Genomic DNA, 14,007 nt, shown 5'->3' with positions numbered 1-14,007 from the left:
AGGATCCCAAGCAATAAATGCAGATTCACTTTAAAAATTCTTTGGTTCTCATCCCTAAGAGATGTTGTTTGCCTATTTGTGCCAATTTATTTGAAATACGATGTAGGTTGGGGTATTAAATGAAAGTCATTTTGAATTGCACATAAATCAAAATGCCAAATCATATCCAAATCAAATAACACTAATAGACATTTCTTCCAGGAACACACGTTGCTGACCACCTGTATTGTCCTTGCCGCACTGTCAGGCTAGGAATTGATTTTCTCCATTAGAGCCAGTGTTATGTAGTGGTTTGGGTTTTAGACAGAACTCAGGAAAGCAGGGTTCAATTCCTTGCTCGCCTATGAAAACCCCTGGGATGAATTGGACAGACAAATCACATTCCTCCAGTTTTAAACAAAGATGGTGGCAAATCTCCTCTGAATAAATCTTGCCAAGAAAATTACACAAGAAAGATTTCAGAAATTGATTTGAATGCACATAACAACAACAACAACAACAACAACAACAACAACAACAACAGCACAATGCTGGAACTCCCATATAAATCCTTCCATTGAGAGATGTTGCCATTCTACCTCCTGCTCAGCCCTGATAAAGAATAGAAAGGAACATAAATTCATAATTTATTGTATATACTCTTATATAAGTCTAGAAAATTTAGTCAAAACATTGACACAAAACCCAACTTGGTTTATTGCTGAGTCAATGCAATTGCTATGTGTTAACTCTTGTCAAAAAAAAAAAAGGAATCATTCCTTTCTCTAAGTAGGGTGGCAAAAGGCAAAATCTTCTGAAGAGAACCTTAAAAGAAGCACAAGCTCTTCGACTCTCTACATGATGGTGCCACTTCAAGCCTCTTTGGATGTCTGGCTGGGACAATGAGGTGGCCAGAAGTAGCTGACCTCCGAAGACAGTTCTGGCTCCTTCCCCTTCCCACTGAATGACCCTTAACTTATTTACATGTCACATGAAAACTCATAATTTTGGCCCCCAAACCTTCTCTCGACTTATACATGAGGTTGGCTTTTATACAAATATATATGGTACATCTTAGACTGTGTTCCATCATGTTCCACAGGTTCTGCTTGTCCCTCTAATATTATTATCTTCCACCTGCAGAAACAGGGCTGGAGATTTCTACTGAATGTTATGGAGTCTCTTACATATCACTTTTCCAGAGAAGCAGCCAGAACCACATGAAATTTATATAGCTTCTAATATTTTAATACAATGGGATCCAAAATTTAACATAATAATTCTAGCTATGTTCACCTCTATTTCAATGACCATTAAACAAAAATATATATTAAATCATTCAGTTGGATTCATCTTTAAATTGTGGCATAACTCCTCTTAATATACACACAAAATAATTAATTTCCTTAATACGGAACAAATTAAGAACTTTGGGTCTAAAGCAAGGTGTTGGATGCTGAAGCTGATGAACAACTGTATTGCATCCTGTCAGATCCCTAAACTTTAGAGGAAAGCAAGAGTTATAGCCATTTTGAAACCAGGCAAAGACCGAAATGATCCAAAAAGCTATAGACGAATCTCCTTCTTGTGCCATCTCTATAAAGTTCTGCAGAGACTTATCCCGCATTGAAATATGGAAAAATCCCATTTATGATTTCATAGCAAGCTGATTTCAGGAAAGGGAAAATCTGCACAACAGATTGGATCTGTTGAACCTGACTCAGCACATAGAAGATGGTTTTGAAAGGGAGCAGATTACAGAAGCTGTCTTCACAGACCTGTCAGCAGCTTATGATACTGGAAATCATCACCTCCTCCTGAGAAAAATGTACAGTGTCACAAAGGATTACCACCTCACTTGCTTCATAAGAAATCTGCTACAAAACAGGAGCTTTTTGTTGAATTCCAGGGCCAGAGAAGCAGATGGTGGAAACAGAGGAACGACCTGCCTCAGGGGAGCATGTTTGCTCCATCAATTTTCAACATTTACACAAAATGATCAGCCACTGCCAGCAGGTAAGGATAATTTGATCTATGCTAACAATCATGCCATCACTATTTAAGCAGAGAGCTTTGAAATGATTGAACAGAAGCTCTTCGAAGTTTCAGGTGCTCTTAGTGCCTATTACAGGTAAAACCAGCTGATCCCTAATTCATTTAAAATGCAGACATGTGGTTTTCATCTTAAGAACAGACAGGCATCTCAAGCTCTTGGGATTACCTGGGAAGGAATCCCACTGGAGCATTGCAGCACACCAAAATACTTGAGAGTTAACCTGGACCGTGCTCTGATTTACAAGAAGCATTACTTGATTATCAAGCAAAAAGTGGGTGCTAGAAATAATACCATATGAAAGATGACTGGCACAACCTGAGGAATACAACCAGATAGAGTGAAGACATCTGCCCTTATGCTTTGATAGTCTGAATACATGTGCCCAGTGTGGAATACATCTCACCATGTTGAAACAGTGGATGTGGCCCTTAATGAGATATGCCACATTATCACAGGATGTCTATGCCCTACACTGCTGGAGAAATTATACTGTTTAGCCAGTATTGCACCACCTGACATCTACTGAGAAGTAGCAGCCCATAATGAAAGGACCATAGCATTGACATCCCCAACTCATCCTCTGTTTGGATATCAGCCAGCATGCCAACATCTTAAATCAAGAAATAGCTTTCTAAGATCTACAGAGAAATACGTAGGAACACATCAGCAAGCAAGAGCCCAAAAGTGGCAGGCTAAAACCCGGAACTTCAATCAGTGGCTGATACTGATGAGAAACTCCTCATCAGAAGACTGGGCAACTTGGAAGGCACTGAACAGGCTGCGCTCTGGTACCCCGAGATGCAGAGCTAATCTTAAGAAATGGGGCTATAAAGTGGAAACCACAACATGTGAGTGTGGAAAAGAGCAAACCACAGGCCACTTACTACAATGCAGTCTGAGCCCTGCCATATGCACAACGGATGACCTTCTTACAGCGACACCTGAGGCACTCAAAGTGACTAGCTTCTGATCAAAGGAAATTTAATATAATGCCAAGTTTTTAACTTTGTTTGTGGTTTTTAATACACTATAACTGTATTTTTAATTAGCTTCTGACACAATAAATAAATCTTGATAAACTTTTAAAATGTGATGAGTAGAGCTGGAGTTATATGTTAATTTCAAAGACCTCCACCAGCTTGGGAATAAATAATTATTCAAAAGATAATTCTTCAGGGGGCGCATTGTTTACAACAATCTGCGGCACAGACTCTCTTGGGCTAGAGACCAAAGCCTTTCTTGGTGTTGTTTCACAGAGTGAATTCAATGCTTTGATACTCCTTTGGGGTAAATACGATTTTCACTGAAAAATAAAAGAGGCGGCAGTTTTTGCTGTGTTTTAAGGGCATTACACACAAAAGGGTACAGGACATAAAATGTTCTGGCTTACAGTGAACTCGCACCTCGGCCACATTAGAAGAGGTCAGTTCCCTTTTCCTTGCCCGAGAGCACAAACCGAGAGGCTAATTAAAACAGAGCTTCAAGGAGGTTCAGCTTCCACTGCTGTTCACGGCAGGAAAGGGTATCGGAGGGAGTTTTCAAACACAAGGTTTCCATCTCCTTTGGGTTCCTCTGACCCAGTTTGAAGCAACTATTATGAATTATACATCAACAAAAAGGAATCTGGTCTAAAATACGTTCCATCTTAATCAAGGTCCACAATGAAACAACTTTTAAGGAGAAAATGACTGATAGGGCACTGAAAGAAAAGAATGTGAAGTCAAATATTTACTTTGGACCCAGCAGACTTACATTATATTAACCACAAAGGGAACTGTTTGAAGTTGCAAGCTTAGAGGTATGAACAGTAAAGGAGAAATCATTGTTCCCATGAAATGCAGCTGTTTGCATTGAGGTGGAAGATGTAACATGGCTCTAGGCCAGGATATCTAAAAGACCTCCTCCTCTTGTATGTTGTTGCCCCACACACCCCCTTCCTTGTGGCAGGCAGCCACAGAGCAGCAGAGACACCAGCAAATGTGGCCAAGGAGAAGCCAAGGCAACAGAAAACGTCTGGGATACCAGCCAGACAAAAATTAAGCATTTTAAAATTAATGAAACTGCAAAGTACTTAACCCTGGTTGGATTGTGGTCTTAACATGTGTCAGATAGATGGATGGATGATGAGATAATGGAAAACTTTCCTGAATCAAAAGAAGAATGCCTATCATTATGAATATGACAGCAAGGGAAACAACACCTAATCTCTAACCATAATGGAATGCAACAAGGAAAACATGCAACAGAAGTATTTGGGTCCTGACAGTAACAGTCACAGCACATCCATTGCTGGTATTTAGAGGGAGAATTTCTAAATCTTTATCTATGCTCATAACAAAACAACTGATCTGAAATTGAAAGGAAGGAATGAAATGAAATGAAAGTAAGTAAGGAAGGGGAAAATACAGAAAAATACATTTGTGGGTATAACTATTGTGGATTTGATTATTCACAGATTTTATTAATATGATCTCTCTAGGAATCTCCGGTCCTCTAGTGAGACTGTATGAACAACTTCCATTGGAAAATGATCCAGCTGTCCTAGGGAACCTAGAAATACCTAGGTCGGTTGTTCCCAACATTTGATCCTTCAGGTGCTTTGGACTTCAGCTCCCATAATTCCAAACGGCTGGCAAGCTGGTTGGGGATTTTGGAAGTTGAAGACTATAATAACTGGAGGATCAAAAGTTTGGAACCGCTGACCCAGAGTACTCATTTTTCCCACTTTTGCAAATGTGGAGGGCCTGTTGTACTTTAAAAACTTATTTGCCATTTGGATTACAATGACAAATGTTTCCAGCCAAAAGAATAAGTTCTTATCTACATATTTCTCAGTATTGCACAGTTATGGGCAAATATTCAGAAGGCAAAATACAAAAACAAGGAGTAAACATTTGATTTTTTATTTTAAAAAATGGCAACACTGGTTTATTAACAGGACACGTTTGGAAATGCCTTTCCCCTTTTCTTCTTCTTCTTCTTCTTCAAAAAAAAAAAAAAAACCAGACCCTGTTCCAAATTGCAAACTGCCTTCAGAAGTCTCCTTGCTCTGTAGCATAGAGTTCCTGCTTTAGACTCTTAAAGTCATAGAATCATAAGAGTTGGAAGAAATCTCATGGGCCATCCAGTCCAACCCCCTGCCAAGAAGCAGGAAAATCACATTCAAAGCACCCCTGACAGATAGTCATCCAGCCTCTGTTTTAAAGCCCCCAAAGAAGGTACTTCCACGACATTCTGGGGTAGAGAGTTCCCCTGCTGAACGGCTCTCACAGTCAGGAAGTTCTTCCTAATGTTTAGGTGGAATCTCCTTTCCTGCAATTTGAAGCCATTGTTTTACGTCCCAGTCTCCAGGGAAGCAGAAAACAAGCCTGCTCCCCCCCTCCATGTGACTTCCTCTCACATATTTATATATGGTCCTCATCATACATTTAACTAAAACCAGGGATCTAGAAGAGGAATTCCTAGCTTTCCAGCACATAAAGCACATCAAGACAGTGATGGGCTCACATTCGCCGAACAATTTTAAGCAGAGGTTGGATGTCCATGTGTCAGGTATGCTTTGAGTTTCCTACACTGAAAGAGGATTGGACTAGAGAGTTGGATGGGACTTGAGGTCCCATCCAACTCTCCAACTGTATGCTTTGAATTACAAGTTGCCAATGAATCCTGAATGAGGGGTTTGAGCTAGCAATTTGGTCTGTGTTCATCACTGTTAAGTACTGATGAAAGCGGAGAATGTTACCATTTCAAGCCAGACTTGAGAGAAACGTTTTGGATATCACTCAGTCCAAGCAGGTCATGACACAGGCTCATATTCCCTAAGAAATCCTTTGAACCAGATATACCCTTTGCTCTGAGCAACAAAGGGCGTTATTATTCCTTCCATTTGCCACAGCTTTATCTCAGCCCATCCAACTTGGCAATCTGACTGGACCACATTCTCATCAACCCGGCAACAACTGGATCACAAAGCATCCTAAGAACTATAATGAAACATTCATTATCGTGCCAAGGTCAAGTCTTATAAATTCAATTAATTCCTCAAAATTCCTGTTATTGTACAATTTATTTATTAGAGGAATAAAATTTCCAACGTTGTCTCATGAAGACCTTGGATCTTATTTTTAGGAACATAGTAATTGTTAAAAATACTAAATACTGGGTCAGAATGTGTTGCTTTGGATTAGTGTAAACAATGATATTTTAAATGATAAATAATAACAATAACTATTATTACTATTATTCATGTCAGGAGTGACTTGAGAAACTGCAAGTCGCTTCTGGTGTGAGAGAATTGGCCATCTGCAAGGATGTTGCCCAGGGGACAACATGTTTTGATGTTTTACCATCCTTGTGGGAGGCTTCTCTCAGGTCCCCGCATGGGGAGCTGGAGCTGATAGAGGGAGCTCATCCATGCTCTCACTTGATTCGAACCTATCACCTGTTGGTCTTCAGTCCTGCCGGCACAAGGGCCCCTTATAAAGTATTATGAAGTGTACATAGCATTGCCAATATTGCTAACAATTTACACAGACTAACATATGTATAAGTTGGAAAGATCAGTCTCTTATAACCTATAATCACAGAATCATTGAGTTGAAAGGAGCCCCTTGGACCATCAGTTCACCTCCTGACGTTAAGTCTAGTCGTGTCTGACTCTGAGGGTTGGTGCTCATCTCCATTTCTAAGCTGAAAAGCTGGCGTTGTCCGTAGACACCTCCAAGGTCATGTGGCCGGCAGGACTGCATGAATTGCCGTTACCTTCCCGCCAGAGTGGTACCTATTGATCTACTCACATTTGCATGTTTTTGAACTACTAGGTTGGCAGAAGCTGGGGCTAACAGCGGGAGCTCACGCTGCTACCCGGATTCAAACCTGCGACCTTTTGATTAGCAAAGTTCAGCAGCTCAGCGGATTAACCCACTGCGCCACCGGGGGTTCCCTTTTCAATGCAGGAACCTCAGCTAAAGCATCTCCAGCAGGCAGCTGCCCATATTCTTTGCAGAGGAGGAGATCATACAGCCTCTCAAGGCAATTGTTTCTATTGACAAACTGCTCTCACTGTCAAGAAGTTCAATCGAAATCTGCCCTTCTGTAACTTCCAACCATTAGATCTGATCCTAATGGACCAGCAGAGAACAAAGAGGGGAGAATGGAGCCAAGTGGTAACAAGGGATTAAGGGTAGCAAACAAAGTTGTAAATATAGCACAGAGGGTTAAGTCTCTTTCCAACTAGACAATACCATCAAAAAGGGCAGGATTTTTTTTTGTGGGTTTGCAATAAAACATTTTGAAAAATCAGAATGATCTCAGCTAGGTTAAAACCGCATGCATTTTAACTCTCTTCAATTCTCTTCTGCTATTGACTTTTTCATGTTTCTATTGTATATTATTCTATCCTGTCCTCTTTTTTCCTCTACAGACAGTCCCCAAGTTACGAAAAAGATAGGTTCGCAGCTTGGAAGTTCTCCTGGAATCATCGCTGAGCTTGGAACCTCAGGTTTCGGTGGTGGCCAGGGGAGCTTTTGCACAATTAAAACTTGTGCGCCAGCTGAACTCATACCTTGGGAAGCTAGGCCTGGCCACATTGATCTACACTCTCGTTACATTTTGTATAGACTACTGCAACATGCTCTACGTGGGTTACCTTTGAAGAATGTTTGGAAGCTTCAAGAATCTTACTGGAGAGAAGTACAGGGAGCATATCACCCCCCTGTTGTGTCAGCTCCATTTGCTGCCAGTCTGCTACCGAGCACAATTCAAAGTGCTGGTTTTAGCCTATACATCCCTAAACGATGCCAGTCCAGTTTACCTGTCCAATGCATCTCCCTTTATGAGCCAGTTAGAGCACTAAGATGGGCTGAGGAGGTCCTGCTCTCGGCCCCGCTGCCCTCGCAAGTGTGATTGGTGGGAATGAGAGACAGGGCCTTCTCAGTGGTGGCTTCTCATCTGTGGAACTCCCTCCCCAGTGAGATTAGATCAGCTCCCTCCCTCCTAGCATTCAAAAAATAACTTAAAACTTGACTATTTAAGCAAGCATTCGGTTAGTGATAGCAATATTGAATTAAAGGACAATATCTGCATTGGTGCAATGTCTAAATGTTTCATGCTTATGTTATGTCAGTTTGATGTTTTATAGTTTTAATGGTTTTCATCTACAGTTATATGTTATTGATTTAGATATGTGATATATTTATATACATATGTGAGGTATTGAATTTTGCCATGTATTATTTTTTAAACTGCTTTGAGTCCTCCCAGGGATGAGAAAAGTGGTATAAAAGTGCAATTAATAATAAATAAATAAATAAATGGAGGGAGGGGGGATAAAATGAATTTGGCAACACCTCTAGGACTAAGTGTTCTTTAATTTAGCATGGATATGTGCCCACTTCATCAGATGCAGTACAAACTGGTATGAAAGCCTCAGCCAGTAAAGCAGTGGTTCCCAACCTGTGGTTAATGGACCACCACTGGTCCGCAAGATCTAAAATATGGTCCGCAGTCTCACCGTTACCACATTGTTGCAATAAGAGCGACTGGTCTCATTAAACCCTCTTATAGTGCCGAAGCAATGGGGATGTCAGGAGGCAAGAGGCTGACTACCCACGAAAGGGGCAACAACAAGCCTCCTGACTGCTGCTTCTCCTCCTCCTCCCTTCCCCTGAGCGGAGCCATTCCATGTGGTGTCTGGAAGCGGGGGGCCTTGGTGTCTATGTTTTCAGGCCTGTTCCTAGGGTTATTTGGGGTGCTGATTCAGAAAACTGCATCAGCTCTAGATGATTAAATATGGTTTTCTGTGAGCAAGCAGATGGTGACTACTGGATGGCATATGTTCTGTATCAGAAACTAGAGCTGATGTGGTCTATCCAATGCAATTTTCTGAATCAGCACCACAAATAACCAAACCAAATCTGAAGTTGACCAAAACCTGATTCTTATGCTTGCTGGTATTAATGTTGGAGAGTGGTCACTGGTTAAAGTGGTCCCTGGTCAAAAAAAGTTTGGGAACCACTTTTTTGTTGTGTCAGAAGCAACTTGAGAAACTGCAAGTTGCTTCTGATGTGAGAGAATCAACCATCTGCAAGGACACTGCCCAGGGGACGCCTGGATGTTTTGCTGTTTTACCATCCTTGTGGGAGGCTTCTCTCATGTCCTCGCAATGGGGAGCTGGAGCTGATAGGGGAGCTCATCCACACTCTCCCTGGATTCGAGCCTGCAACCTGTCGGTTGGGAACCACTGCTGTAAAGCCTATTTATATAGTTGTGGGAGTGGAACAGAATGCAACAGGATCCAGAAAGGTTCAAATCATTATTTGCCCTAAATTTTCAAAGTGCTAGGTATGGTGACCCATTACATTGGATTGAATAATCCAAGGGTCCTCTCTATCATTCTACAATTCTATGATTGTCCAATTTATGGACAGCCTCCATAAAAACGTTAGCATTCTGATGCAGGACATTTTTTTCCTTTAAAAAAGTCATATTATTGCAATCACCAAAGTACATTAGCTTACTAACAGGATATCTGGAAATTTCTGCCAATACCAAGATGGAGTATGCTCCTATTTCCACCCCAGTGCATCTATTTCTGCCTAGGACGCAAAAGATTCCTGGAATTCCATTCCTTTTTCACGCCTTTACAATGATAAAACAGAAGCACAGCAAGGCACTTTTTCCTAAACTTCCTGAATAATGTCCACAGTTAAGAAGAGGCTGGTGCAGCAACTCATGATGCCGATGGCAGACTTCCAACAACAGCAACTCTGGAGCCTTGATTGTAACTTAATCTACACACAATACAGAAAGGCATGGGATTATCTCAACAGAATGAACACTCTCTTTGAAGCTCCCTCTTTCACTTGATTTCTGACTACAGTCCAGCAATTGCCAGAAAGTTCTAAAAGAAAATGGTTACAGCTTGGATTACCTTCTCTTTAACTGTCCTAGTCGAGTCCCGGGCAGACAGGCAGGAGAGAGAAGCAACACAAATTATTTTATCGGCTGCTGGCCTTGTGGAGCACAAAGTACAGTTCTCGACTTCATAAAATAGCAACAGAGCTACTTGCACAAACCAATGACTTGCTGAGTTTCTGATCTGGGGAAAATCAGCTTATATGACAATTTTCTCTGTGTTGTGATTTTTAAAAATAACCACAAAAGCACTTCAACCATCTCAGTAAAACCCAGGCATGACATAAACTACATTGTATTGTAGAAGGCTTTCATAGCCAGAATCACTGGGTTGTTGTGTGTTTTTCGGGCTGTATGGACATGTTCCAGAAGCATTATTTCCTGACGTTTCGCCTGCATCTATGGCATGCAACCTCAGAGGTTGTGAGGTCTGTTGGAAACTAGGACCTATAAACTGCATTGTTTGAATGAGTTAACATGCCTATTTTTTAAATGTTCTGAGATGCTTTTGGTCTTGATCAAGAGAGAAAAGTGGGCTATAAATAAATATAACAACAACAATAACAACAACAATCATGTTGGGTTGTAAACAACACAAACAAGTGGGGTTGGGAGGGGCTGATGTTGAGGCATTCAGTGAAAGACTTATGATGATGGGAGGTGACAGACATTTAAATTAGGCTCTACCAGGAGTGCATCTACACCAGGCCTGGGCACACTTTGGCCCTCCAGATGTTTTGGACTTCAACTCCCACAATTCCTAACAGCCTCAGGCCCCTTCCTTTTTCCCCTCAGCCACTTAAGCATTAACTGTAGCATTAACACAGTATGACATCATTTTAGCTGCCATGGTTCAATAGCATGGAATTCTGGGAGTTGTGATTTGACTAGATCTGCAGCCTTCCCTGCCAAATAATGCTGGGGTGTCATCAAAGCTCAGAACCCAGAATTCCATAGCATTGAGCCAGGGCAATTAAAGTGATACCAAATTGCATTCTTTCTACAGTGTAGATAGATGCACTCCAGGTGATGGCTTTCATATACTGCACCTGGGACTATCCCCAGTAGCTGAAGACACCAATCAACACAATTTGTGGTGTGCTTGTCACCCAGAAATGATCAAAAGATCTGGAGAACAGGAAAGCTGCCCCATTATTTCACAATAAGTTGGTTTTCACTTCCAGTGATTGCAGAGAGTGTTACAATCAGAAGCTCTCCACAGACAAAGTCTGTTCTAGGGCTTCTGCTGATGTTAATGAGTTACTAATTTCCTTGCATAAGAGGTGGAATTGGAAGCACGAATCTTTAACACATACATTGCAAAAAAGTATAAGTTTGAGTCAACAGCGTAGCAGATTGGACTATTGCAGGCATGGGCAAACTTGGGCTCTCCAGGCGTTTTGGACTTCAACTCCCACAATTCCTAACAACCTACCACAGTGGTTCCCAACCTTTTTTGACCAGGGACCACTTTGACCATGGACCACTCTCCAACATCAGTACCAAAAGGGTAATGAATCAGTTTTTGGGCAACTTTAGATTCAGTTTGGTTGTTTGGAGTGCTGATTCAGAAAATTGCATTGGATTGCATCAGCTCTAGTTTCTGATACAGAACATATATCATCCACTAGTTGCCATCTGCTCACCCACAAACAAAATCTATAAAAATAAAAATGTAATGTTAGTTTGTGGGAATAAAATAAACCTAAAAAACCATGGGACGAAGTGACACCAAATTTGGACACAATACACATATCAGGCCAACAAATGACCATCACTCATAAAAACACTGAAAAACACAGCAAAAGGGACTTAAAAAGCCAAAAAAGCAAAAAGACGCTACACTGCATACGCAAAAACGACACCCCTGGCAAACCAAACACACAATAGCATATCCACACTCTCTTCCAGACTACAGCTCCCAGCATGCTCTAGACCAGTCCCTTTAGGAGAGGAGGATGATCCAAATGTACTGTTTCCAAGATGCAAGCTTTCTTCTCCTTGGATTTCTTTGAGAGCATCCCAACCCCTGCATATGTCCAATTTCCTATTCCTGGACTGCAACTCCCAGCAATCCTCGAGATAGATTAGATAGAGATAGATAGATAGATCAGGAGGACTGCTGGGAGTTGTAATCCAAGAATAGGTAGAGAAGGAAGAAAGAGGAGAAAGAGGAAGGGAAGGAAAAGGTGGGGGGGGGGGGAAGGAAGGGAAGAAGAAGAAAAGGAAGGAAAGAAAGAAAGAAAGAAGGGAAGGAAGGAAAGAGGGAGGGAAAGAAGGAAGGAGCGAAAGAATGAAGAGAAAGAGGGAGGGAAGGTTGGCCACAGCAACATATGGCAGGTACAGCTAGTATTTAATAAGCCTCTGCACTATAAGGTTTTGTGACACCTGTCACTCTTGTTGCAATGGTGTAGTAACGGTGAGGCTGAGGACCTTATTTTAGTTCTTGTGGACCACAGGTTGGAAACCACTTCCCTACGAATGGTGGGAGTTGAAGTCCAAAACACCTGGAGGGCCTAAGCTTGCCCAAGCCTGCTCTATGCTGAGCCTATAATACCGTTCAAATTGCATTATATGGCAGTGCCGGTGCAGTGAGGACACACTGAGATCTCGCCCTTATTTTTCTGAGCAAATGCCATATGTTTTTCCAAGTCTAACTTGTGATGAGGGAGAGAGAATGGGTGCATCTGTACCGCAGAATGAATGCAGTTTGGAAGTACTTCAATTCTAGCTCGTGCAATAGAATAATGGGAGCTGTAGTGGCCTTGAGCCTTCCCTGGCCAAGAGTGCTACCAATCCCAGATGCCCCCAGTGGCTCTTGGCACTCCTCTGCAAGGCTGGCATGTGCACCCTAAGCCCAAGAAAGAGGTCTCACATGTCCAGGCGCCCCCGGGAGCCCTTTGTCGGGTGCGCCTCGCCGTGCTTCCCAATGCCGGGCTCGGAAGAGTATAGGTAAAGGGAAAGGTTTTCCCAGCCGGGCATTATGCATCCATGGTAGAAGGAGACGTGGACAGAGGCCCCATTGGCCCTCCTCTCCAGGAGGGGCGGACCCGAGAGAACACCGCCCCGAGCGGTCATGATGTCCATTCAAGCGAGGACCGGGCCTGAGTGGGGATGGACTTGGGACAAAGGATCCTGGGAGGTGTAGTTTCCAGCGGAATTCATGGACTGTGGGGTCCTCCCTCTGAACCTGGGCGGAAAAGGCAACACGATGGAGCGACTGCCAGGTAACACGGTTACTTGCAATGAAGGTGGCTGTGTGTGAAGGAAGAGCCCAGGAATCTGCTCCAAAGAGCTACACACAAAGAAAGTCTTTTTTAATTTTTTTATTGCAATGGTATCCATCTAATCCATCGAAATAAATTTATTTTATATACATCTATAAACCATTACATTTTTGGGTTGTTGTAGGATTTTTCGGGCTATATGGCCATGTTCTAGAGGCATTCTCTCCTGACGTTTCGCCTACATCTATGGCAAGAGGTTGTGAGGTCTGAGGATGCTTGCCATAGATGCAGGCAAAACGTCAGGAGAAAATGCCTCTAGAACATGGCCATATAGCTCAAAAAAACCTACAACAACCCAGTGATTCCAGCCATGAGAAAATGCTGCACTCACAGAGCTCAGACAATGTTGTGCTTCAGTGTCAATGTTGACTTTTGTGGAGAAGTTGCTACCAAAGTAGTGGAAATGGGCAACATTTTCTAATGTTACACCATTAAGCTTTATTTCTGGTATTGCAGAGGGATTGGCTGGTGCCTGCTGAAGACCACTGTAGTGTTCTCGATGTTCAATGAGAGACCAAGCTTTTCATATTCTTCTGCAAATGTGTTAAGAGTGGCTTGTAGGTCTTTTGAATGAGCACAGATTACATTATCATCAGCATATTGGAGTTCTGTAACAGATGTTGTGACCTTGATTTTGGCTTTCAGTCTGCTGAGGTTAAATAGCTTGCCATCTGTCCAATAGGCGATTTTCACACCAGTAGGAAGCTTCCCATCAACAAGGTACTGTGGTATAGCAATGAAAAGGGAAAATAAGGTTGGGGCAATAACACA

The 14,007-nt window shown here is 42.1% G+C and overlaps 1 protein-coding gene across 2 annotated transcripts in view; it reads right to left on the bottom strand.

Annotated features, from left to right (window-relative positions):
* EPHX1 (epoxide hydrolase 1) overlaps positions 1-13,008 on the bottom strand; it is a 32,660-nt gene extending 19,652 nt beyond the window's left edge. Inside the window, exon 1 of one of the 2 annotated variants that reach the window (XM_060754183.2) lies at positions 12,825-13,008. The gene's annotated coding sequence lies outside the window, so the exon portion shown is untranslated. Of the gene's footprint in view, positions 1-9,965; positions 9,983-12,824 lie in introns of those variants that run through there. The other variant, XM_060754184.2, reaches the window with a different exon arrangement.
* Positions 13,009-14,007: the final 999 nt, after the last annotated feature.

This window comes from Anolis sagrei, chromosome 1, assembly GCF_037176765.1.
Source record: "Anolis sagrei isolate rAnoSag1 chromosome 1, rAnoSag1.mat, whole genome shotgun sequence".
Classification (NCBI taxonomy): Eukaryota; Metazoa; Chordata; class Lepidosauria; order Squamata; family Dactyloidae; genus Anolis; species Anolis sagrei.
The sequence above is the reverse complement of the archived record's forward strand: the minus strand, read 5'-3'. Positions and strand labels throughout refer to the sequence as shown.